At 38.7% G+C, this 23,629-nt stretch overlaps 1 protein-coding gene and 1 long non-coding RNA gene across 3 annotated transcripts in view; both read left to right on the forward strand.

Moving 5' to 3' along the window:
* The window catches only part of KCNIP4 (potassium voltage-gated channel interacting protein 4), a 1,300,658-nt gene that overhangs the window by 58,115 nt on the left and 1,218,914 nt on the right, over window positions 1-23,629 (forward strand). The gene's annotated exons all lie outside the window — the stretch shown is intronic.
* On the forward strand, window positions 1,767-23,264 carry LOC123334461. Its single transcript, XR_006552334.2, has 4 exons — window positions 1,767-1,932; window positions 13,284-13,365; window positions 20,720-20,850; window positions 21,878-23,264. It is a non-coding gene; the product is annotated as an uncharacterized LOC123334461 (long non-coding RNA).

Here is a 23,629-nt window from a genome sequence, read left to right on the forward strand (position 1 = left end):
TGTCATCTGCATGTCTGAGGTTATTGATTATAATACAACCTTGTAAATTTCACTATACTGTGTATTAGATCTGTAGGACTAACTACTCATTTCAAGTTTATACCTTTGAACAGAATCATACAATTCTAGCCCCTGGTAACCACCATTTTACTCTGTTTTTACAAGTTTGGCTTTTTTAGATTCCACGCAGAGGTGGTATAATACAGTGTTTGTCTTTTTCTGTCTGACTCACCTTTTCTTCAAGGTCCATCCACGTTGGTACAGATGGCAGGATGTTCTTACCTTTCATGGCTGAATAATAGCCTATTGTATACGTATATGCCACATCTTCTTTATTCATTCATCCATTGATGGATATTCGGTTGTTTCCATATCTTGGCTGTTAGTGAGTAATGCTGCAGTAAATATGGGAGTGCATGTATCTCTTCGGTATCCTGTTTGCATTTCCTTTGGGTGTATATTCATCATTGGAATTGTGGATCACATGGTGGATCTAATTTTAATTTTTCAGAGAAACTTTCGTATTTTCCATAATGGAGCACTTTCTAATTAGTTTCTTTTTAATCATGAAAGGTATAGAGTGGTCACTTCCTTCTTATCATGTTTCTCGCTATCATGATTGCAGCACCATCCAGACTCTCACCAGCCTAATGAAATCCAAAAGACATTAATAATAACTTGACATTTGAGCATTTATGTTATGCTGGACCCTATCTTAAGTGTTGTAAATGTATGAACTTGTTTAATTCCCAAGTGATCCTATGAAATACAATTATTGTCATTCCTGATACTGAGAAGAGAGGTTGCCCTGATTACATAGTTAATAAACAGTAGAACTGGGGTTTGGATTTACAGAGTGTATCTTTTAGTGGGCATGCTTTCACCACCATGCTGTGCTGATGAAATGGTTCTGAAGGCAACTGTTGTTCATTGCACAAGAGTTTTATCATCTCTACTTATCACATACCAAAATAAAAAGAAATGTATGTTGAAATCAGGCAGCTGTCCCAATTTGACTGAAGGTGACCTCATCTTCCTAGGTCTTTGCTCAGTCGAGGTTATCCTGCCACCAAAACAGAAACAAAAAAATACAAGGCCTATTACATCTAATAAGACATCAAAGATGTTCCATAAAATTCTCCAACCCACTCACTTTCTAGTTTAGAATTGGGGAAAAAGGTAGTGTCCATAGTAAATGGAAATGACCCTCTACTCACATAGAAAACAGGGGAGAATGTCAGGGGAAGAAGAGAGAAGAGATGAGAAATCTTGGATTAGAGGACAGCAGACAGTGAGAGGCAGCTGCAAATATTAGCTATGGAGAATGGAGACCAACTCTACAGAAAGGATAGACATAGATGCAGTAAATGGTGCTCCTCAGATGCCTTTAAGGAGCACCATTTAGGGAAGAAGTTGAGTACTAAAATATGAAGACAGTTAACTCAGAGTATTCTCTTTACTAAGTTGTAGGATTTCAACCCTACACCATGTAAAAGGAACAAATTAAAGTTTTCTTTGAAAGTAAAAAGCACCCAAATCAACCTTGGTTGGAAGTGCGGATATCTTAACAATGTTAAGTAACAAGGTAGCACCAAACTTCCATTTAAATTATTTATCAGTGATAAAGTAGCACTAGTCAGAATATGAATTTTTAATGTTCACTGTTGAATGTTCTGTAATTCTCCGCATTATGTCTTTGATGACAACATTGGCTGAAAATGAAAAGTTCCACATTATCCCAATATTGTTACTCAGATACTTCTTTGTAATTTGTATTTTTCTTCAGATAATCTTAGTCACAAGTGATGTACCTATTATCTTTGTGGTGCTTTATTCTTCAAGGTAGCTGGGAATTGATGACCTACACCTAATTAAATTGAAACAAGTTTCTAAGAAAAAAAGCTAAGCAAGTTTCTAAGAAGTTGCCTTAATGTAAGTGGCTGTTCATTGTCTTTTTTTTTTTTAACTCAAATTGTCTCCTAGTTGACAAATTCTTCCAGACATATACATGATAAAAGTGTAGGATGCTACTAGAATAACTTCTTTTCAGGCTATGAATAATGCTAAGCAGAATCCTAAAACAGGAAGTAAAGGTAACATTTAATATGCACACAGCAGCATTAAAAATTCAATTCAGATGTAATCTACTGCAGCACTATATGTTGGCCTATAAAAGTCGCATGCAAATATAGTTTTATAGATTCAATGAAGAGTTGTTAGTTTTAACTGCATTTTAACAACTAGACCACATAAAATCTATGGTCTTATCTTTGGCTAGAGAATATGGTCTAGTCTCAAAATGACTAATCTGTTAAATTCAGTAGTTATTTATTCAGTGCCTCCTGTTGGGGCAACATATACATCAGCGACATGCAAATGTTGGATTGCTTTGCAACGAACCCTTTCTTGTGTGTAATGACTTTATCTAAGGAGAAAATTAGAAATTAGGGGAAGAGAAATGAAGCAATTTGAATGTCATAGAGACTCAAAGAGAAGCCTCAAAAAAAATTCTGATTTTTATGAATTTTACTCTTTGGTGGGAAATGATCTATTTCTTCTCTATCTTTAGTAGCTAAGTAGTGTCCAACTCTTGCAACCCCATGGACTATAGCCTGCCAGGCTCCTCTGTCCATGGGGATTCTCCAGGCAAGAATTCTGGAGTGGGTTGCCATTTCCTTCTCCAGGGGATCTTCCCGGCCCAGGAATCGAACCCGGGTCCCCTGCATTGCAGGCAGATTCTTTACCAACTGCACTATGAGGGAAGCCCATCTACTTCTTGAAGTCTAGCAATTTTAAAGTCTATAGAAGCCTCGTGTTGAAACAATATACTATTAATAACACAAAAAGGACATCAAAAGAAATATTGTCAAAAACTGTTTCAAAATCTGGTTTTCATTTCCTAAGTGGAGGAAAAACAAAACCAAAGCATAAATTAGATCTTGATTTCTGGCATAGATATGCAATGGCATATATTTTGACTTTGTATATTACTATGAAGATGTTCTGCTCTTATAATCATTTGTGAATTTTTCACAAGTAAAAAATTTTGCTTCAGGGTACTTGTTTTAATTTTGTTGTTGTTGTTGTTCACTCACTAAGTTGTGTCTAACTCTTGGTGACCCCTTGGACTGCAGCACACAAGGCTTCCCTCTCCTTGACTATATCCCAGAGTTTGCTCAAACTCATGTGTACTGAGTCAGTGATGGCATCCAACCATCTCATCCTCTGTTGTCCCCTTCTCCTCCTGTCCTCAATCTTTCCCTGCATTGGAGTCTTTTCTGATGAGTCGGCTCGGCTCTTCTCATCAGGTGGCCAACGTATTGGAGCTTCAGTGTCAGCCCTTCCAATGAATATTCAGGGTTGATTTCCTTTAGGGTGACTGGTTTGATCTGTTTGCTTTCCAAGGGACTCTTGAGAATTTTCTCCAGAACCACAATTCGAAAGCATCAATTGTTCGGCACTCAGCCTTTTTTATGGACCAACCCTCACATTTGTACATGACTACTGGAAAAACCATAGCTTTGGCGATACGGACCTTTAGATACCTTTTGGCTGATCAATGCCCTTTCATACTCTCCAGATGTTTGTTATCCCACTGCTTTGGACTTTCTGGAAATTCATTGTGTCTGCATAATTTGTGATTGGCAAAATGTAGATGGATAGCACAGATCCCAGAAATGAGCCTGAAATGATATGCATACTAAAGTTTGAAACAAGGAGATATTTTCTAAATTGGTGGTCCAAAACCGTTGTCACTTGTGGATCCTCTGAAACTAGAGATTCACTGGCCCCTCCCCAGACCTAGTGAATCAAAATCTGTAGGGTGGTGGTGAGACTAGGGCATCTATTTTGCTGTCCTCATTAAGCTCCTTAAGTGAATATCATGCACAGCGAGGGTTGCAAGCTACTAGCTTACATAGTTGACAATTGTACAGAACTTTATAATTTACAAAGCATGTCACAATTTTTTAATCTCACTTAATCTGGTATGATGGACATCAGTGCTATGTTATAGACAAAGAATTCAAGCTTTAAGAGAGGTTAAATGATTACCTAATAATGTACATCCTAACTTTCAGTCTAGGCTTCTGATAAAAAAATCACTGGCTCTTTTACTTTGTGACTTATTTTGGGGCCATAATATACATACAGGAAAAAATGGCAATGCCATTAGTGTACAGCCCAGTGAATTTTCTCACACTGAGTGCATCTGTGTAGCCAGCCACACAAATGCCCTCCTCTATCTCCTCCAATCACTAATTACCCTCATGAGAGCAGTTACTATGCTGACTTCAAACAACATTGGTGGAATTCATCTACTGTCGCATGATTTCGATGAATAGGATCACCCATTATAGACTCAATTGTGTAAGCCTTCTTTTAAGGATCATCACATATGTGAGACCGATCTGTGTTGTATTGTACAGCAATGATGCATTTACCCTCATTGGTTATAGTGTTTCTTTGTGTGAATATATGACATAATATTGTTCATTCTAGTACTGGTGGAAATTTCCGTAGTTTCAGTTTTTATCTGAGTCCAGCAGAACTCTCTCAACGTTCTAGTACACATCTTTGGTGAACAATACAAATTTTTATTGGGTATGTACCTAGGAAAATCCTACGCTTTCAAATTATAATTTTTCAGTTGTAAGTTGGCAGAAATCACCTCTAGCTTTTCCCTTCCAAACCTTTCTCTTCCTTTAGTTATTATAATCCTTACCACCACTCCTAACTTGATTAATCAAAACCTCTCTGAAACAAGAAAGAGGCAAATTAATTTACTCTAAGACATAGCATGTCTATTAATTCCAGATTTATTTCAAAGGATAGTATCTTGATTAAAGGGACAACTTTCTGATTGTTCAGGGCATAGACCATCATAGGCATATCTAAGCAAATAGTTTTATCTTATTTTGATACAGAGTTTTGTTTAAAAATTTTTTTGGGGACAAAATGTTATGAGGAAACACAAATGAGTAATATGAGTAATTAATTGATTACTCACCAAGTAACCATTGCTTGACTGTGTATACTTGCGTAGATTTACTAACCCCCTTAGGTCTCAGCACCATTCTACCAGATACCACTGGTCAGAGTATGTCAACCTGCTCAAAGAGTGTGTTCATATAACTTCTGTTACAGCATCAGTGTCCCTCCTTCAGGTGTTTGATTGTCTGGGATGCTTTTCTGTGAATCCTCAGGATGCTATGGGACTTCCCTATGATTCTGTTGCATGGACCCTAGATCTTTAGCTTTAAGGTTCACTGATATCATTAAGTCAGAATAAGTATTTCCTCATGTCTTTATCCATGGAGTGGGAAGGGAGGTAAGGTTGATTAATAACAAGTGCATGGGTTTTTCAATAGGACAAGTGGTTTCTTCTCTAGGCCTTAGTTTTCTCAGGTATGAAATTGGTATAATATTTCCATTAGCTTAAATAATAGATACTACGAAGTTAATACAAATATTCGGTGCTGAATAAGTGGTATCATTAATAGCTGCTAAAGGTCAGGGACTATGTCTTATTTATCCCTAAAATAATATTTGGTAGGAGGCGTCTTATAAATTGTTACGGGAACTTATGATTTACGTAAGTCCTGCTGGTTGGGGGATAATATTTGAGTGAAAGAGGATGCTCCATTCTCCCTGGCCCCTATTCCCTTCTGTATGAATGCTGAATTACTAACAAAACTATAAAATCTGTCTTTATGTTCTCCAAATCTATTCCTGGTAGGGAGAACATTCTCAGGTAACAACATCACAGGTAGGGGATTCAGGTAGGTTTAGGCTGTATTTGCAAAAGAGTCAGAGCATATTATAGAAGTACAGAAAGAATTATGTTAAGGATGTTATCATTAAGGGACATAAATTATATTTAAATTCAGCTTTGTCTGAATCCTCAGGTCTCCATCTGATCAAACATATTAATAATACCAGCTGAACTCTTTTAATTGCTTTTCATCTCCTGGTCTAGGCTTCAACGTTAGCTATTAATTGCTTCTGAATGGTATGTACTGTCACATACAGCAAATGGATACAGGCCTTCATTTAGGAAGTGATCATCCATAGACATTCATTGTGCTTCTAGCATAGTGAGTCTGAATACCATCATCAACACCACTGGCAATTCTACCAAAAGTGCCGACAGTTCCACCATGGATGGCACGACCAATTGCACTACAAATACTAACGATTCCAGCACCCCTAACAATTCAGCACCTAACACCACCAGCTATTTTGTCACTAGTACCGATAGCAACTTCAAAACCAATATTCAAAGTGATGCTAAAGGTCAACAGATATGCTGGGTTCTGGGAGCCCACATAGACAAAACATGATCTATGACTCTACTGTGTACCTAGCTTGATGAAGGAAGTACAAAGTTCGCACTATTTGATCCTACTTGACCTGCATGGCCCCATATGTCCTTCATCTTGAGACACCTTGCCACTCTGCTCTTCAGACATTGTTTGATAGCCACATTAGCTTACTAAAAATACCAGGGTTTTTCCTACTTAAAGACATTTGTGTCTGCTGTGCTCTCTTCCTGGGATAGTTTGTCTGTGATCTTTACAAGTTGAAATACTTCATACACTTAAATTCTTAGCATAAATACCACTTCCCAAGAGAAACCTTCTCTAGCCTTCCCTCTCCATTAGGACAGCAGGGAAAATAGTTTGTAATTTACATAGTTGATCAGCATTTGACGTAAATGAGTATCTAGCATGATGCTCACAAGTAGTTATTAGCAGCAATGGTAAAGAACAGAACTGGACAGGTGATCCATTTAACTGGAAATAAGGAACCAGATTGAATATGAAACCAAAGTCCAGGAGACTGGACAGACTCACAAGAGAAAGAGGTTTTAGGTCAGAAATTGGGAGGCAAAGCCTAGAACAATTAACGTGAACCATAGAGAAAAAAGCTCTAGACCAGTTCTGAGCCCTTTGGTAGGTGCTGGATAGTTAAAATAGTGTGGCTAGCAAATGGAACAGTGTATAAAATGCGCAAGTAGCAAAGGGAAGAGTATATAATGAACTACTTCTGATATAATTGAGCCTGAGGGGGAAAATAAGCAGTCATTGATGAGAGTGGCTGTTAATAACCATTATGTGTCATGGCCCTTTCAAGAAATCTTCTGTACCTTTCTAATTTCCTTTTATCTCTTTCTCCTCCTTGGGCTCATAGGCTATGAGTGCAAAGTTATTATGGAAATGTGGACTTGAAATTTTCACTCATGTTTATTGTAACTGATTCCTATTAGTTTAGACAGAAAGAGTAAGTATTTAGTCAACAGTTCTATTTTTGTTGCTGTTTTGTTAAAAGTTAGAAATTATCCAACACACTTTGCATAAAATACCACAGAAAATATTCCTAATTATTCTGGCCCACACCAGATTCTCCCCTCTTTAACTTATTCTGTGCATGAGTCAGAGTGTTAAACTTATCTTCAATTTATCCTTGTTCCAAGTTGATTTAATATAGTGGAGTTAAGAGCAAAGATTATGGAGACAGGCCACTTGGTTTTTGAGTCTCAGCTCCAGCTCTTATTATCAGTGGAGACCTTGGATAAGTCACTTAGCCTCTCTCTGCCTTCAGTTCAGTTCAATCACTCAGTCGTGTCCAACTCTTTGTGACTCCATGGACTGCAGCACACCAGATTTCCCTGTCTATCATCAATTCCCAGAGCTTGCTCAAACTCATGTCCATTGAGTCAGTGATGCCATCCAACCATCTCCTCCTCTGCTGTCCCCTTCTCCTCCTGCCTTCAATCTTGCCCAGCATCAGGGTCTTTTCCAATGAGTCAGTTCTTCACATCAGGTGGTCAAAGTATTAGAGTTTCAGCTTTAGCATCAGTCCTTCCAAAGAACACCCAGGGCTGATCACCTTTAGAATGGACTGGTTGGATCCCCTTGAAGTCCATGGGACTCTCAAGAGTCTTTTCCATTACCACAGTTCAAAAGCATCAATTCCTCAGTGCTCAGCTTTTTTTATAGTCCAACTCTCACATCCATACATGACTACTGGAAAAACCATAGCCTTGACTAGATGGACCTTTGCTGGCAAAGTAATGTCTCTGCTTTTTAATATGCCGTCTACGTGGGTCATAGCTTTTCTTCCAAGGAGCAAGCATCTTTTAATTTCATGACTACATTTACCTTCTGCAGTGATTTTGGAGCCTGAAAAAATAAAGGCTTTCACTGTTTCCATTGCTTCCCCATCTATTTGCCACGAACTGATAGGACCAGATGCCGTGATCTTAGATTTCTTAATGTTGAGCTTTAAGTCAACTTTTTCACTCTCCTCTTTCACTTTCATCAAAAGGCTCTTTAGTTCTTCTTCGCTTTTTGCCATAAGGGTGATGTCCTCTGCATATCTGAGGTTATTGATATTTCTCCCGGCAATCTTGATTCTAGTTTGTGCTTTATACAGCCTGCAGTTTCACATGATGTACCCTGCGTATAAGTTAAATAAGTAGGGTGACAATATACATCCTTGACATACTCCTTTTCCTATTTGGAACCAGTCTGTTGTTCCACGTCCGGTTCTAACTGTTGCTTCTTGACCTGCTTACGGATTTCTCAGGAGGCAGGTCAGGTGGTCTGGTATTCCCATCTCTTGAAGAATTTTCCACAGTTTGTTGTGATCCACACAGTCAAAGGCTTTAGTGTAGTCAATAAAGCAGAAATAGATGTTTTTCTGGGAGTCTCTTGCTTTTTTGATGAGCCAATGGATGTTGACAATTTGATCTATGATTCTTCTGCCTTTTCAAAATCCAACTTGAACATCTGGAAGTTCATGGTTCATGTACTGTCGAAGACTGGCTTGGAGGATTTTGAGCATTACTTTGCTAGTGTGTGAGATGAGTGCAATTGTGCGGTAGTTTGAGCAATTCTTTGGCATTGCCTTTCTTTGGGAATGGAATGGAAACTAACCTTTTCCAGTCCTGTGGCCACTGCTGAGTTTTCCAAATTTGCTGGCATATCGAGTGCAGCACTTTCACAGCATCATCTTTCAGGATTTGAAATAGCTCCACTGGAATTCCATCACCTCCACTAGCTTTTGTTCATAGTGATGCTTTCTAAGGCCCACTTGACTTCACATTCTAGGATGTCTGGCTCTAGATGAGTGATCAAAGCATCGCGATTATCTGGGTCATGAAGATCTTTTTTGTATACTTCTGTGTATTCTTGCCACCTCTTCTTAATATCTTCTGCTTCTGTTAGGTCCATACCATTTCTATTCTTTATTGTGCCCATCTTTGCATGAAATGTTCCCTTGGTACCTCTGATTTTCTTGAAGAGATCTCTAGTCTTTCCCAGCCTATTGTTTTCCTCTATTTCTTTGCACTGATCACTGAGGAAGGCTTTCTTATCTCGCCTTGCTATTCTTTGGAACTCTGCCTTCAAATGGGTATATCTTTCCTTTTCTCCTTTGCCTTTAGCTTCTCTTCTATTTACAGCTATTTGTAAGGCCTCCTCAGACAACCATTTTGCCTTTTTGCATTTCTTTTTCTTGGGGATGGTCTTGATCACTCTGCACAGTGTCATGGACCTCCATCCATAGCTCTTCACACACACTGCTGCTGCTGCTGCTAAATCGCTTCAGTCATGTCCAACTCTTTGCTACCCCATGGACTGCAGCCTACCAGGCTCCTCCATCCATGGGGTTTTCCAGGCAAGGGTACTGGAGTGGGGTGCCATTGTCTTCTCCGCTTCACACACTCTATCAGATGTAATCCCTTGAATCTATTTGTCACTCCCACTGTATAATCATAAGGGATTTGATTTATGTCATACCTGAATGGTTTTCCCTACTTCAGTTTAAGTCTGAATTTAGCAATAAGGAGTTCATGATCTGAGCCACAGTCAGCTCCCAGTCTTGTTTTTACTGACTTATAGAGCTTCCTTAAAGCTCTTCCTTTAAGAACTCTTCCTTAAAACTCTCTGCCTTAGTTTTAACTATTGCACTACTCTGCAAAGTGATGATAATATTCATATGTAATACTAGATAAGCTGTAGAATATGACACTGAAATGAGCATGAATCATGAGAATGAATCAGTTTGAACAGTACCTGGCACATAGTAAGGGCTACACAAATATGAACTATCATGATTGAACAACTAATAACAAAACACTAGATAGGGAGTTAAAAGTTTTTTGTAACTGTCTGGTTTACATATGAAAGTTAGAAAGTAATTGCCAAGACTCTTCTGTAAACACCACAACAGTTCAGGAAAATCAACTGGTTTCAGTCATCAGCAACATTTTCTTTATGGGTTAGAATACATCAAAGTTGGTTACAACCTCTTTTGAGCTTTTCCATTATATAGCCTCATCTATAATAATAACTGTGTTGGTTAAGGAAATCGTTATTCAAAGGACTGAATCATCTACATGCAAATGAGTTTAGCATAATTTCCTTAAGCATAGTAATCGCTAAAGAGAGAAGATTCATTTTCTTTCATAAGTCTATGTGTCTGAAACAATTTAGCAATGTAAACAGGGTTGGGGGGCAAGTCAACATTTAAAATCTCTTTGTGGTGTCTTTTTACAGTAAAATCCCATCCCCAGGCAATTATCACCTACCTTAAAAAAAAGTATTTCCTATGTATTTTGTCTCAAGAGTCTATATATTACACAGGAAAGTTAGTTTTCCCTTTTGAAAAAAAATGTTTTACTTAGACTTTGTCCTGAAACTGACAATTATGTAAAAAACTTGCTATTTGGAACATCTTTGATTAAGACGAGGGCTTTCAGCATATTTCTTTACTGTGTGACTTCCTTCAGTCTTCTCATCTTCAAACTTGCTTGTTTGTGCATCTCTAAGACATAAGCATTTGAGCACTGACACCCTAGAAAGCTAAAACAACCATTATACATGTCTTACTGTCCTAGCATAATGAATACTGTAAATGTGAGACAAAAGATAAAAAGGACACAAGGAAATAACTAAATATAGCATTTCTTTTGTGCCTTGAGTACCACAGGTATTGGATACATTTACTTTGAGTATCTGATATTTTAATAAGTCTTTAGAGACATTTGAAGCTAGTAAACACGACTTCTCTTCATAAAACACAAAAATCATGATAAATTTTTTCAGTGTGAAAAACCTTGGGATTCATGAATTACATATTCACAATTTTGATCTAAGCTTTATTTAGATTTTATTCCCCCACCCAGGAAGTTGGTTATCTCTCTCTGACTCTGGCATAAAACCCACAACTTGCTCCTTTTGTAAGAACACATGAGGAATAAATGTTGACGAGGGATGTTAAGTACATTTTAGTAACTCACTGAGAAACCGTCCCTTATATGATTAGAGAGATTGAAAATGGGTTTGGAGAGAAAATGGGGTATTGTGTGAGAATTTTTGTGTTGTGAACAAATGATTTCTGAAGATGTGCCTTTTGTTTGTTTTCTGGCATCTTTAGAGCTTAACTTCAGTCTCATATAGTCCAGCATAGCTTTTCGCAGTTACAGTTATCAGACTCCCAACATCAAACCTGGAAAATCATAGTATGTTTTAATAGAATTTCCAAACTATTTATAAAAACACTGTTTATAAAGCTGTCGGAACCTTGCTTATTCCTAAGCTATACAGAATGGTGTGTACTTAAGAGCTGCTTACTTCTATAGGCTAATGTAAATGTTCTGAGCATGTTTAAGGTAGGCTCAGCCAAGCAGAGAATGAGATGGTAAGAATCCATTGGCCTCATGAACAAGGGAAAGGGTGTGTGTGTGTGTGTCTGTCTCTCTGTGTGAAATCACTTCAGTTATGTCTGACTCTATGTGACCTCATGGACTGTAGCCCTCCAGGCTCCTCTGTTCGTGGGATTATCCAGGCAAGAATACCAGAGTGGGTTGCCATGCCCTCCTCCAGGGGATCTTCCCAACCCAGGGATCAAACCCATGTTTCTTATGTCTCCTGCATTGGCAGGCAGGTTCTGTACCATTAGAATCATGTGGAAAAGGGATTCTAGGTTATTATGAAAGTGAGTAACAACTGCTGGTGGCATATTAGAAGGCACAAGTTGATGGATCTGTGTTTTAAGAGGTGATGTTTGTCCTTTGAATTTTAGTGCCAGTGTTCCCAACTTGGTGGCAATCAGGACACAGGGCCATGCTCTCTGCTATTGCTCAAAGATGCCCATTAGCAATATACAGAAGCAGGTGCATTTAAAACGTAATATCCTTAGTACTTTGTACAAACTAGCAATCCTTTTTTATTGGAAGGAAATGTTTCCTCTCCTGTAATTATTCCATCTGAATATCCAGTCCTGACATTTAAAGTGAAGCATGTTCAAATTTCCCTTGAAATTTAAAATTTGTGCTAAATTAGGTTGTTTGGTGGGAAGTGAGTCTTGCATTTGTTAAGGAGAGATTTGGTTATGAAAGTTTGATTGACTTAAGGCTCTGAAAGCCGGTGAATGAAGCCAGTGGCAAGAAAATGAGAAAAAGAAGTTGGTGGGCAGGTGATTCATTGCCATTTCCTGTAGTTCCTCATCTGATGACAAAGAGCTATATAGATCCTCCGTCAAGAAATGAACTGTTTCTTTTAGAGTTCTGCAGTAACAGTGAAGCAAAATGTTAAGCAGTTACTAAACATGGTATCTGTATTTGTCTTCATGGAGAGACTAGTGCTAGCTTCTCTTCCTGTAGTCAACAGTAGCTGCTCAATCGAAGAATGTTGTCTGGAATTTGGAAAGACTTTAAAAATGAGATATTCCTTCCTTCTGCTTCTAGATCCTTTTCTTTTCTCTTGCCTTGATGCTTATTTATCAAACTCAAGTTATATGCCAGGAATTGTATAAGGTGCTGAAAATGCAGTTCCAAAGAACAACAACAACAACAAAATTGGTCTTTCATGGAGTGTATATTTTAATGGACAAAATAGAATCAAAGTAAATGTATTAAATAATTACACATTGTGACAAGTGACATGTAGGACCCAATCAAGTAGCTAAGTGAGGAGATAACAGTAGAGGTAGGGAGGATACGGTACTGCAGTCAGCAGAGCATCTCTGAGATGGTTACCTGAGAGATGGGCTGGAGCTGGTAGCTGTTGAAGATATGAGGGGAAGGGATCTGGGAAGAGGGAATGGCAGTGGCTGAAGTGGTGACATCACCTTTCAGAATCTGGAAGAGAGGTAGTATAGCTAAACTGTCCCTGGCATTTGATGGTTCCACTTAGGATTCTTTGACTTTATGAGGATGAGAATGTGCTACTTATTTGCAAGCATACTCCACATTTTGAATTTTTGTCTTTTCCCAGGCCAGTGAAACGATATTCCAAACTTTCTCTCGATGCTGGGCAGTGGCAGTGAGCAGCAGCGCCCAGGCATGTGATCATGAAGGTGACAATTGATACATGTACAACCATTCTGTACCCATACAGCTATTTCGTTTTTCATTTTTAGTGCAATATTCAGTAATTTACACAAGATACTCAACATTTTATTATAAAATAGGCTTCATTTTGGCCAGTTTTGCCCAACTGTAGGCTAATGTGTTTTGAGCATGTTTAAAGTAGGTTCAGCCAAGTAGAGGATGAGATGGTTGAATGGCATCACTGACTCAATGGACATTAATTTGAGTAAACTCCAGGAGATTATGAAGGACAGAGGAGTCTGGCACACTGCAGTCCAGGGGTTGCAAAGAGTCAGAGTCGGCTTAGCAACTAAACAACAGCATCAGCTAAGCTATGATGTTTGGGGGGTGTGTGTGTGTATGCTAAGTCATTTCAGTCATGTCTGATTCTTTGTGACCCTATAGACTTCAGCCTGCCAGGCTCCTCTGTCCATGGGATTCTCCAGGCAAGAATACTGGGGTGGGTTGCAATTTCATTCTCCTTAGGGGATCTTCCTAACCCAGGAATCGAATCCTCATCTCCTGTGTCTCCTGCATTGCAACCTGGGAAGCATGATATTCAGTGCAGTTTCAACTTATGATATATTCAACTTCTGATGGTTTGGCAAGGTGTAACCCCATCATAAGTCAAGGAAGATCTGTGGTGGGAAAGCAGACTGTGTCATTTCTTTCCTTTTAGTTGTCCCTAAAACAAACCTGGAAGACAGTGGTTTAAGCCCTTCTCATGGACCCACTTTTGTTCCTGTGCTGGGTGGGTTTCTGACTAGGCTATCAAGATATTGCTGTCTACCCTTGTTACCAAGCCAACCCAGTGCCTACACACACCATATACTTGTGTAAGCACTTACTCATTCAACAATGTATTGCTGGGACTTACCAAAGCCAGATACTCTTTTAGGCACTAGGAAAACAGCAGAAGATGGACACAGCCTGGAGTAAGTGGGGGAAAGTTGGAGAAGGCAGATGATAGAGAAGAAGAGTGAGTGTCGATGGAAAGTGCCAGGTAGAGATTTGAACAGAGAAGCGTGATAGAGGACTGGTCGGGAGGGTCAGACGGGTTCTCCATGAAAAGATGACACACATGAAATGTAGAGATGAGCAGACTCCAAATGACATCTCAAAGTGAGAAGAGCCTGGCAGAATTAACTGGCCCTTGAATTAGTTTGGAGGAGCTCTTGAGTTGTTCTGACTGTTGGTAATTTTCTTATATGCTATTCATTGTGAGACAAGAGAACATAGAGAGCCTCAGAAATTCAAGACTTCTAATAATGACAGTGATATCATTTGTTGAGTGTGTATTATATGGCAGGTATTAGGCTGAGTGCTTTTATATGAGTTACTTTCCTAAATGCTCACAGCCCTACAAAGTGGATTTTATCTTTGCCTACATTTACAACGGAGGAAATGTGCTCAGAGCAGGGGAGTGACCTGAGGTCATAGAACTTGTGAGTGTAAAATACAAGATGCATGTCCTGCCGTCAGGCCTCAACCCCCAGCTAATGGACAGCTGGACGATGTACTGCTTTCCTAGGGAGTGTTTCCATTGTGTTCAGTATTGATGAATAGTTTGCTCTAGGAGGATAGAATACAGAACTAGCTCCCCACATACATTTTTGTCTGAGGCTTCAAAATACAGCCTTGCCTCTAGGTTTAAAAGGTAAAGAATCTGTACTTTTGGTGTTTCTTAGTGTGGTCACTATGGCACTTGCTCTTGAATTCCATTTGGATGTGTGAAGAAAGTATTACAAAGACAATTCCTATTCCGAAAGAGAGGTAAATATGTCAAAATATATGTCCAATAAAATTCCAGATCTACTAGATCCTGTGTGGAGTGATAGAACTCATTTGTATTTGTTGAATCTGCAAGAAAACAAGGGGATTGTCTTTCCCTCCCTCCCTTCCTTCCTTCTTATTTGCTTATTCAAAATGGCCAAATTCAGAGTCACAGATGGTCATTATATTGAGAAATTATTTACAAACAAATCATATTTGTTCCCTTCAGAGTTTTCTAGAGGTAATGGGTCAGACTTGGGGAGCTGCTGACTTGCTGGCAAGTGTCCATGACTCTCACATGGTGTTGGGTTGACTTGTGATGGTTGAGAAGCATGACGTGGGCATTTTCCTCTACTGAGAGCTTCTTCAGCTGTACTTCCTTCTCTGGCAGTGCTCCTCCCAAGGCTAAAGAGCATTGTATTCAGAACCAGGTGGCCCTCTGAGTACCACCTTCTGTATCCACTCTTCACCATCACCTTTTGTTGAAATGGAGTGTTATATTGCACAGTAGCTTGTCCTCGAGAATTGGTCCACATGCTGTCAGCAAATGAAAGCACAGGATGCTTTATTTGTGCTTTGGAAAAAATGTCTGTTATTGCTGTAGGTCTTATTGTCATCCTAAAATATATCTTCTTACGTCTCCCACAGATAGGTCACATTCTTTCTTTCTGTAAATAGCAAACAGAACGAGGAACTCTCAGCTTGACAGAAACCTACAAAGCGAGCTTGGTCTCTCACTTACCCCATGTTTGAATTCCTTCTTCTGTATTCCCAGCAAATGGTGATGTGAGTTATCCTTGAATAGTTTTTAATTAAAATAGATAATTCCTGTGTACCTTTTTCCAAACAAAGGAGTCTCCACTTAACCATTCACTTGTATATTCATCCATCCTCCATTCAAGTCAATCATTGACCAGACAGTTGGAAGGTTTTTAATCAGTTAGATACAAAGCACTTTCCTACATGCCAGGAATTTTGTGAGGTGTACAGATGCAAAGACAAAAACACCTTGAAAAGATCCACACCGCATTTTCAGTAAACTTAGTTCAAAAAAAAAAAAAAAGATACAAAATGTAGGCAGTCAGTGACACGACAGAGTGACATTTGCCATGATGAAAATATGCATAGAGTTAATTAGGGCCATTTGTCTGCCAGAGCAGTGGTCAGAAAAAAAGTACATTCTTTGCTTTTAGATAGAACACAAGATCAGTGGTTCATCACACATGGTTTTGTGTATTTAGGGTGTTTAAAAACTCTTTCATTAATGTACCTTTGTCAGTCTAGTCTATCTCCTGTCACCTTTACAAATGTTTTATAGTTTTTTTCTATTTAAAAGTCCTCACTTTCATAGAGCTTATTTACCTCTTTTTGATGCCGATTTAGTGCTCTTAAAATTTTATTCTTTAGACCTAGATAGCATGGAAGATAAGGTCTAAGATGAGTCTATTTTTATTTCAAGGTTCTGAATACACTGAATTTAAATGAATTTCAGGGGGAAAAAATCAAGTACTAAAATTTTTTTGTCAAGTTATTTATTACTCATTTTTACTCTGTGGGCAAAGTGTAGCACCTCAGAAGCTCACATATGCAGTAGCATCTGGTCATTCCTGATGAGAAGTTCTTATTGAGGAAAACCGTTATTCAGACCCTTATTCGGGAAACCTCTCACTGATGAGGTTTCCCATTCCATTTTTGCTCAAAAGTTCTCCATATCTTTCAATAAAAGCTTGAGCTTCACAAAGTCTAGTGACAAAGTCCATGCTAGTTCAGAGTCCCTCTACCTTTTGCCTTTATAAGTCAGGGACTCAGCGATTTGAAAGAGACTGTTCTAGGCTGCCCCTCAGCCATTATCTCAGGTTTTGTTTTACCCCTGCCTGGTCTCCTGCACTCTTGCCTTTCTTCCTCTTTGGGGCTTTTCCTCGGCCGGTCAACTATCCCCCCACATCCAGATTCCAAAAGCCCCTCCCCTCCTTCTCCTGAAGTGTATGCATTCCCTAACTTCTAAGTCCACCTCTGAAAATTTAAGACCAAATAAGAATAGGACTGAAGAATAGGAACATAAAATCTGCAAAAGTAAATGTTTCTGTAAAACTATTCCTTTCACTGTTTTCTGCCCCCTTTTAAAATACATTACTGCTGCTGCTTTTTTAAAATTTATTTCTTTTTAATTGGTGTGTTTCCCTGGTGGCTCAGACAGTAAAGAATCTGCCTGCAGTGCCTAAGAACTGGGTTTGATCCCTGGGTCAGGAAGATCCCCTGGAGAAGGGAATGGCAACATACTCCAGTATTCTTGCCTGGAGAATCCCATGGACAGAGATGCCTGACAGTCTACAGTCCACGAGGTTGCAGAGTCGGACGCAACTGAGGCACTCTTTCTTCTTTTCTGTTTTTAATTGGAGGATAATTGCTTTACAGTATTGTGTTAGTTTCTGCCACACATGTGCCTGAACATATGTATGCCTATGGCTGATTCATGTTGAGGTGTGCCCTCTATTTTTTGAGTAGCTTCTCAAGCCACACCTTCCAGATCTGAATGTTTTGTGATGTTAGGTGAATTATTCTCTCCAAGCTTCAGTTTTCTTCATCTACAAAGGTGAGATAGTAATACCCACTTATGGGGGCAGTTGAGCATGAAACAAGCCCATGTCGTTTAAATACTTAGCACAGTACTTCCCTTCTTGGGCACCTTATCCCTTGAGGTCTATTAATTATACAATAATTTTAAAAAGAGACAATAACATCTCAGAGATGTAGTATTAATACATATACTGTTCTGGGTGAATTTAAAATGCTTGCTTCATTGTGAACAAATTTGGAGATGAAGTGACAAATAAGAAGTGAATTTATTTAGAGAGAAAACACACTCCATAGAAAAGAGTGTGGGCTATCTCAGAAGGTGAGAAAGACCTGAAATATGGCATCATTAGTTTTTCTGGGCTTGGTAATTTCCTAGGCTAATGAGAGGGATTACTCCATTTATTTTAGGGAAGAGGCAGAGATTTCCAGAATTTGGGCCACCACTGACTTTTTGACTTTTTATATTTGGTCTCAGAGCTGTCATGGTGCACGTTGGTGTGCCAGTTAGATGCTGATGTATTAACAATGAGCATACAGTGAGCCTCAAGGTCTACTGAAGTCAAATAGTCCACCATATCGGACCTATTTGGTTCTAAGCTGTTTATGTCCATATCCTTGGGCTATGTTACTCTTTCAAATGTTGTGCCCTGCCCCCTTCCCTTCTGTTTCCATACTACTTAATAGCACTTATTATCATATGAACAAGGTTCAGTTTAGTTCAGTTCAGTCGCTCAGTCGTGTCCGATTCTTTGCGACCCCATGAATTGCAGCATGCCAGGCCTCCCTGTCCATCACCAACTCCTGGAGTTCACTCAAACTTACGTCCATCGAGTTGGTGATGCCATCCAGCCATCTCATCCTCTGTCGTCCCATTCTCCTCCTGCCCCCAATCCCTCCCAGCATCAGAGTCTTTTCCAGTGAGTCAACTCTTCGCATGAGGTGGCCAAAGTACTGGAGTTTCAGCTTTAGCATCATTCCTTCCCAAGAAATCCCAGGGCTGATCTCCTTGTAGTCCAAGGGACTCTCGAGAGTCTTCTCCAACACCACAGCTCAAAAGCATCAGTTGTTCCGCGCTCAGCTTTCTTTATAGTCCAACTCTCACATCCATACATGACTACTGGAAAAACCATAGCCTTGACTAGACAGACCTTTGTTACTTAATTATAAAAGTAGTAGGTACACTTTCTGCTTACTAAGGGTTAGCATATTAGTAGATTCAAATGTTTGTCATTGGGAATCAGGAGAAAGTAAAGAAAGTGAAAGTCACTCAGTCGTGTCTGACTCTTTGCGACCCCATGAACTGTACACAGTCCATGGAATTCTCCAGGCCAGAATACTGTAGCAGATAGCCCTTCCCTTCTCCAGGGGATCTTCCCAACCCAAGTCACCCGTGTTGCAGGCAGATTCTTTACCAGCTGAGCTGCAAGGGAAGCCCAGGGATACTGGAGTGGTTAGCCTATCCCTTCTCCAGCAGATCTTACTGACTCAGGAATTGAACCAGGGTCTCCTGCATTGCAGGAGGATTCTTTACCAACTGAGCTATCAGGGAAGCCCAGTCAAGAGATATCCTTTTCAGTTAGTGTGCAAACATGTATAAAAGGCTTCTTCCATGTTTGATGTATACTTTTATGTCATGGGATATGGATCTGTAGTAAATGAAGTGGCAAGATCTGAGATCTCTATGAGCAACTGCTAGCGTTTGTTTTATATGACTCAACAGAAAAATATTGAGCCAAATTTGGGCCAAGGCAGTTTAGCTTACTTAAAGGCTTTAAACTTGAATGATAATGTTTTTTGAAATAGTCAATAACAGTGGGCTACCTGAAATTCACCTAAAAATGTGTAGAAAATTGTAAATACAAATGAGCTTAAATTTTTACTTCTGTTCAGAGAGCTTTCACAAACCCAGATATTTTGCTACTTCTTAACTCTGCATGTTACACAAGAATCTGATGCTTTAATACCATTTCTAGCACCAGAACCATTAGATTAGGCCAGAAGCCCTTTCAAATCTAAGGGTAGTGACCTATTTATAATTATGTATTTTCTTGAATGGATTTGAGATTGATGTTTTAAATCCTCATTATCATTTTATTAATTGAAAATAATAATTACTGTTTTTGCTTGAGGTACTATTTACCTTTCATTGCCTTAATATTTAGCTTCTGAAACTTACTACAATTAAATATATCCATGCTGGAAAAAAATAGTTGGCTTCTCTATACTGACCCAATTATGACTGCACTTTTATTCTTTTCCCTTATTTTGATATACTAAGTGAATTTCTCTTTGAATAATGCCTTTGAAGAGTGATTGGCTAACTTATTTGCCAAAAAAAGTTTTAGTCAAAAGAAGAGAGCAGGGTTTCTCTAAAGTGAAATAAAGGAATGTCTTTTAGAAGAAAGCTTGAAAACTAAGAACTTTTAAAAATACCATAATATGCAATAATGCTTAAAAAATGAAACATATTCCTGAAAGAATACAGTTTAACAATTTAATATCAGAAAACTTCCCACATAAAGAAGGAGTTATCTTTGGGAAAGGAAGAAGTGGGAAACTACAAGTTAATAAGGATTTATCTTTGTTTTTGCCACTTCTGGCTTACTTTGGTCTTTGGTTAACTCATTTAAAGAGTAAGAGGTTAAAACTGTAGAGTCATGTTTATGTTGTACCTGTTGACAGCATCCCCAGGGGCTCACCATATTACAGAGCTCAAGATGCTGGAGACAAACGCGGCTGGGTTTGGATTCTAGCATGTTTATTTACTGGCAATCTAGGAGGTTGCCCAGGAGAATAATTACCAGAGCTACTACAAGATTAGGATAGATTTTTATAACTCCATATAGTAAGATGGAAATCCCATGGACAGAGGACCCTGGCAGGCTATACAGTCCATGGAGGTCACAGAGAGTTGGACATGACTAAGTGACTAACACATCCAAGATCTGAATATAAACTTTTTTTTAAATCCTCCCTTCCTTTTTTTCTTAGGAATTGACAGAAAATGGCATTTTGTTGAAGAAACTTTAAGTCAAAGATGGAAAAATGGCCAAGGGAGAAATGTGACTAAAAGACACCAAAAATGTTCAACTTCAGTATGTTTTTAAGATGAAGAAATAAAAGTAACTAGTTGCTTTGTAATTTTTGAATTAACTCTGAATAACAATAGAGACCAATAATGGAGATATAGGCATTCATGCATTGATAGTAAAAGTGTAAATTGGGAAAACCAAAGTAATTAAGCTATATGAAATATCTCAAAGTTCCATACCTTTTGGTTTAGTAATTCTGCTTGTTTGCTCTCTGATTATTGCATTTTCTCACAGCAATTTATAAACAAAGATTTCTGTTAGGCTGGTTCTAACAAGTAGAAAAATATTATGTGGCAAAACATGTTGTTATTCAACACAATGATTTCAGAGAATGCTTTATAACATGAGAAAGGTCTCTCAAGACCATATCTTTTTTTTTTTTTAAAGCAAGATAGTTTTACAGCATCTGATTTAAATTATACCAATAAAAGAACATATGAATTATCAAAGGCAGTAAGTTAGGATTCAGATGGCAACACTAGCTGTCTTTGAATGATAGGAGTTTTGGTAAGGTTTCTTATTTTCACTCTTGTGTTCACTAAATCTTTTTCAATGTGAATGAAATAATTATTATATATTAAATTAAAATAAGGAACAAATGAGTTGATCTGTTAAGGTGAAGAAAGCCAGTCACCAAGCTGAGTTCAGGAGAGTCTAAGACTCTTCAGTCCACAGCCAGGCTCAGCTGATGGATATTTATCACGTGGGGTTTGCTTGGCTTCAGCGTGATTCCTCTGGGTTTCCAAGCAAAGTCAAGTTCAGCTATGCTTAGAAACTGGTGAACCTAATGATTAGGATCTTGGGTTTTCAGACTTCTTTGATTCTTGAAGATGTGCAATTTCTTAAAATTGCTGGAGTCACAGCATGGCTTAAGTCACATGTTTATTTTGCAATCTCGATACATCGGGAAAGAGTACCATCTATGATCAGGGTGATTTTATAAGAGAAAGAGTTCTATCCCCTGGTGTAGGTAGCACATTATGATTTGAGACTAGAAGACAGTATTTCAGTTGGATAAATATTGCCTATGGAAACCTCATTGTTATTTTTCTTTTAGTTTTATTCTAGATGTGTAAAGGCATCACCACAGACCAGCATCCTTTGGAGAATTCTAAGGAACCACTGACTTCCCCATAACCTCCTCACTGCTTTCTAACAATAGTCACTCTCCCGTAGGAACAAGGGCACTGAGGCCCAGGTGGCTTGGACTTGTCTGACAAGATTTTGTGTACCATCTTTAAGTCCTTCTCTGTGTGTTCATGTTGTCCAGAATAAAAAGAAAATTAAATAATGAAATATAGAAATTAAGTTAGGACTGACCTAAGCTTTAAAATAGTAAGCTTGTTAAAATTGTTGAAAGCCTTTTTTATTATCTAGATTAGCCAGGTGGGGACCAGAAACCCAAACCTAAAGAGGAGAGGTATGTACTTCTTAAGAGGGTGATGGTGATGGATGAAAAGATACCAACCAATGGTGGTATTTCACACATGGAGAGCGGTGTTCAGAGAACACAGTGACCTTCTAGACAAAGACACAGGTTTCTATGTAACTCATGTCCCCTTCTTAGGCCTTGGGAGAGGCTTTTACCTTTCCACTCTCAGAAAGTATTTTTATGTTCTCCCATCCTAATTGCTCTGAGGTCTCATTCTTTGTTTGAACCCCTAGAAAATTCCTTGGTGTCTACTTGAAGTTTAAGTGACTTGGAGTTAAATTTGTAGACCATCCATCTCTCTTTGCTGGGCTAAGGTTTACTGACTAAGAAGATTCTTTAAAAGGAGAAGGGCCAGAAATAGAACTGGACATAGAGTACATCTAGTGACTCAGGAAGTGCTGGGGCATCTGTGCTGTGACTGGTGATTTGTATTAAAAATGCACTAAGTATTTTAGGTCAGAATAAGCAGTGGTTAAGAAAGAGGTTGGCAGGAGGACAGTAACTATCAGAGAACAAAGATCAGTAGGAAGAATCAAGAGCTGCAAAATTCTTGTTTAACAGTTGAAATTTAGTTTAATTTGACATTGAAAAGAGAGGGACTTAGAATAAATCTAAGACAGAATGTGCTAGCATGATAAAGTAATGTTAAAAGATAACCTGAAGCATGTTAAAATTTTTGAGTGTATTTGAGCAAAAATAACTTTTTGTCTGGAAGTATCTAATTTATCCAGAAGGAGCTCTGAGGGGCTGTACAAATGGAAGCCTTTTACAGGCAGAAGGGAGTAAGAATGAGCAGATTATGTTACATAGAAAGTAGATTGGTTATTACAGGGTTACTTTGTTTTAGGGAAATAGCAGGAGTCACCATCAGGCAGATGACCTCACTAATGTTTATCAGGTGATTCCCCATTGTTGTTGTTCAGTCACTAAGTTGTGTCCTACTCTTTATGATCCCATGGACTGCCACATGCCAGGCATCCCTGTCCTTCATTGTCTCCCGGAATTTGCTCAAACTCATGTCCATAGAGTCAGTGATGCTATCTAACCATCTCATCCTCTGCCACCCCCTTCTCCTTTTGCCTTCAATCTTGCCCAGCATCAGGGTCTTTTTCAATGAGTTGGTTCTTCGAATCAGGTGGCCAAAGTATTCAGCTTCATCATCAATTCATCCAATGAATATTCAAGCTTGATTTCCTAGAGGATTGACTGGTTTGATCTCTTTGATGTCCAAGGGACTGTCAAGAGTCTTCTCTAGCACTGTAATTAGAAATCATCAATTCTGTGGCACTCAGCCTTCTTTATGGACCAACTTTCACATCTATATATGACTACTGGAAAAACCATAGCTTTGACTGTATGGACCTTTGTTGGCCAAGT

This window comes from Bubalus bubalis, chromosome 7 (assembly GCF_019923935.1).
Source record: "Bubalus bubalis isolate 160015118507 breed Murrah chromosome 7, NDDB_SH_1, whole genome shotgun sequence".
NCBI classification, from domain to species: Eukaryota; Metazoa; Chordata; class Mammalia; order Artiodactyla; family Bovidae; genus Bubalus; species Bubalus bubalis.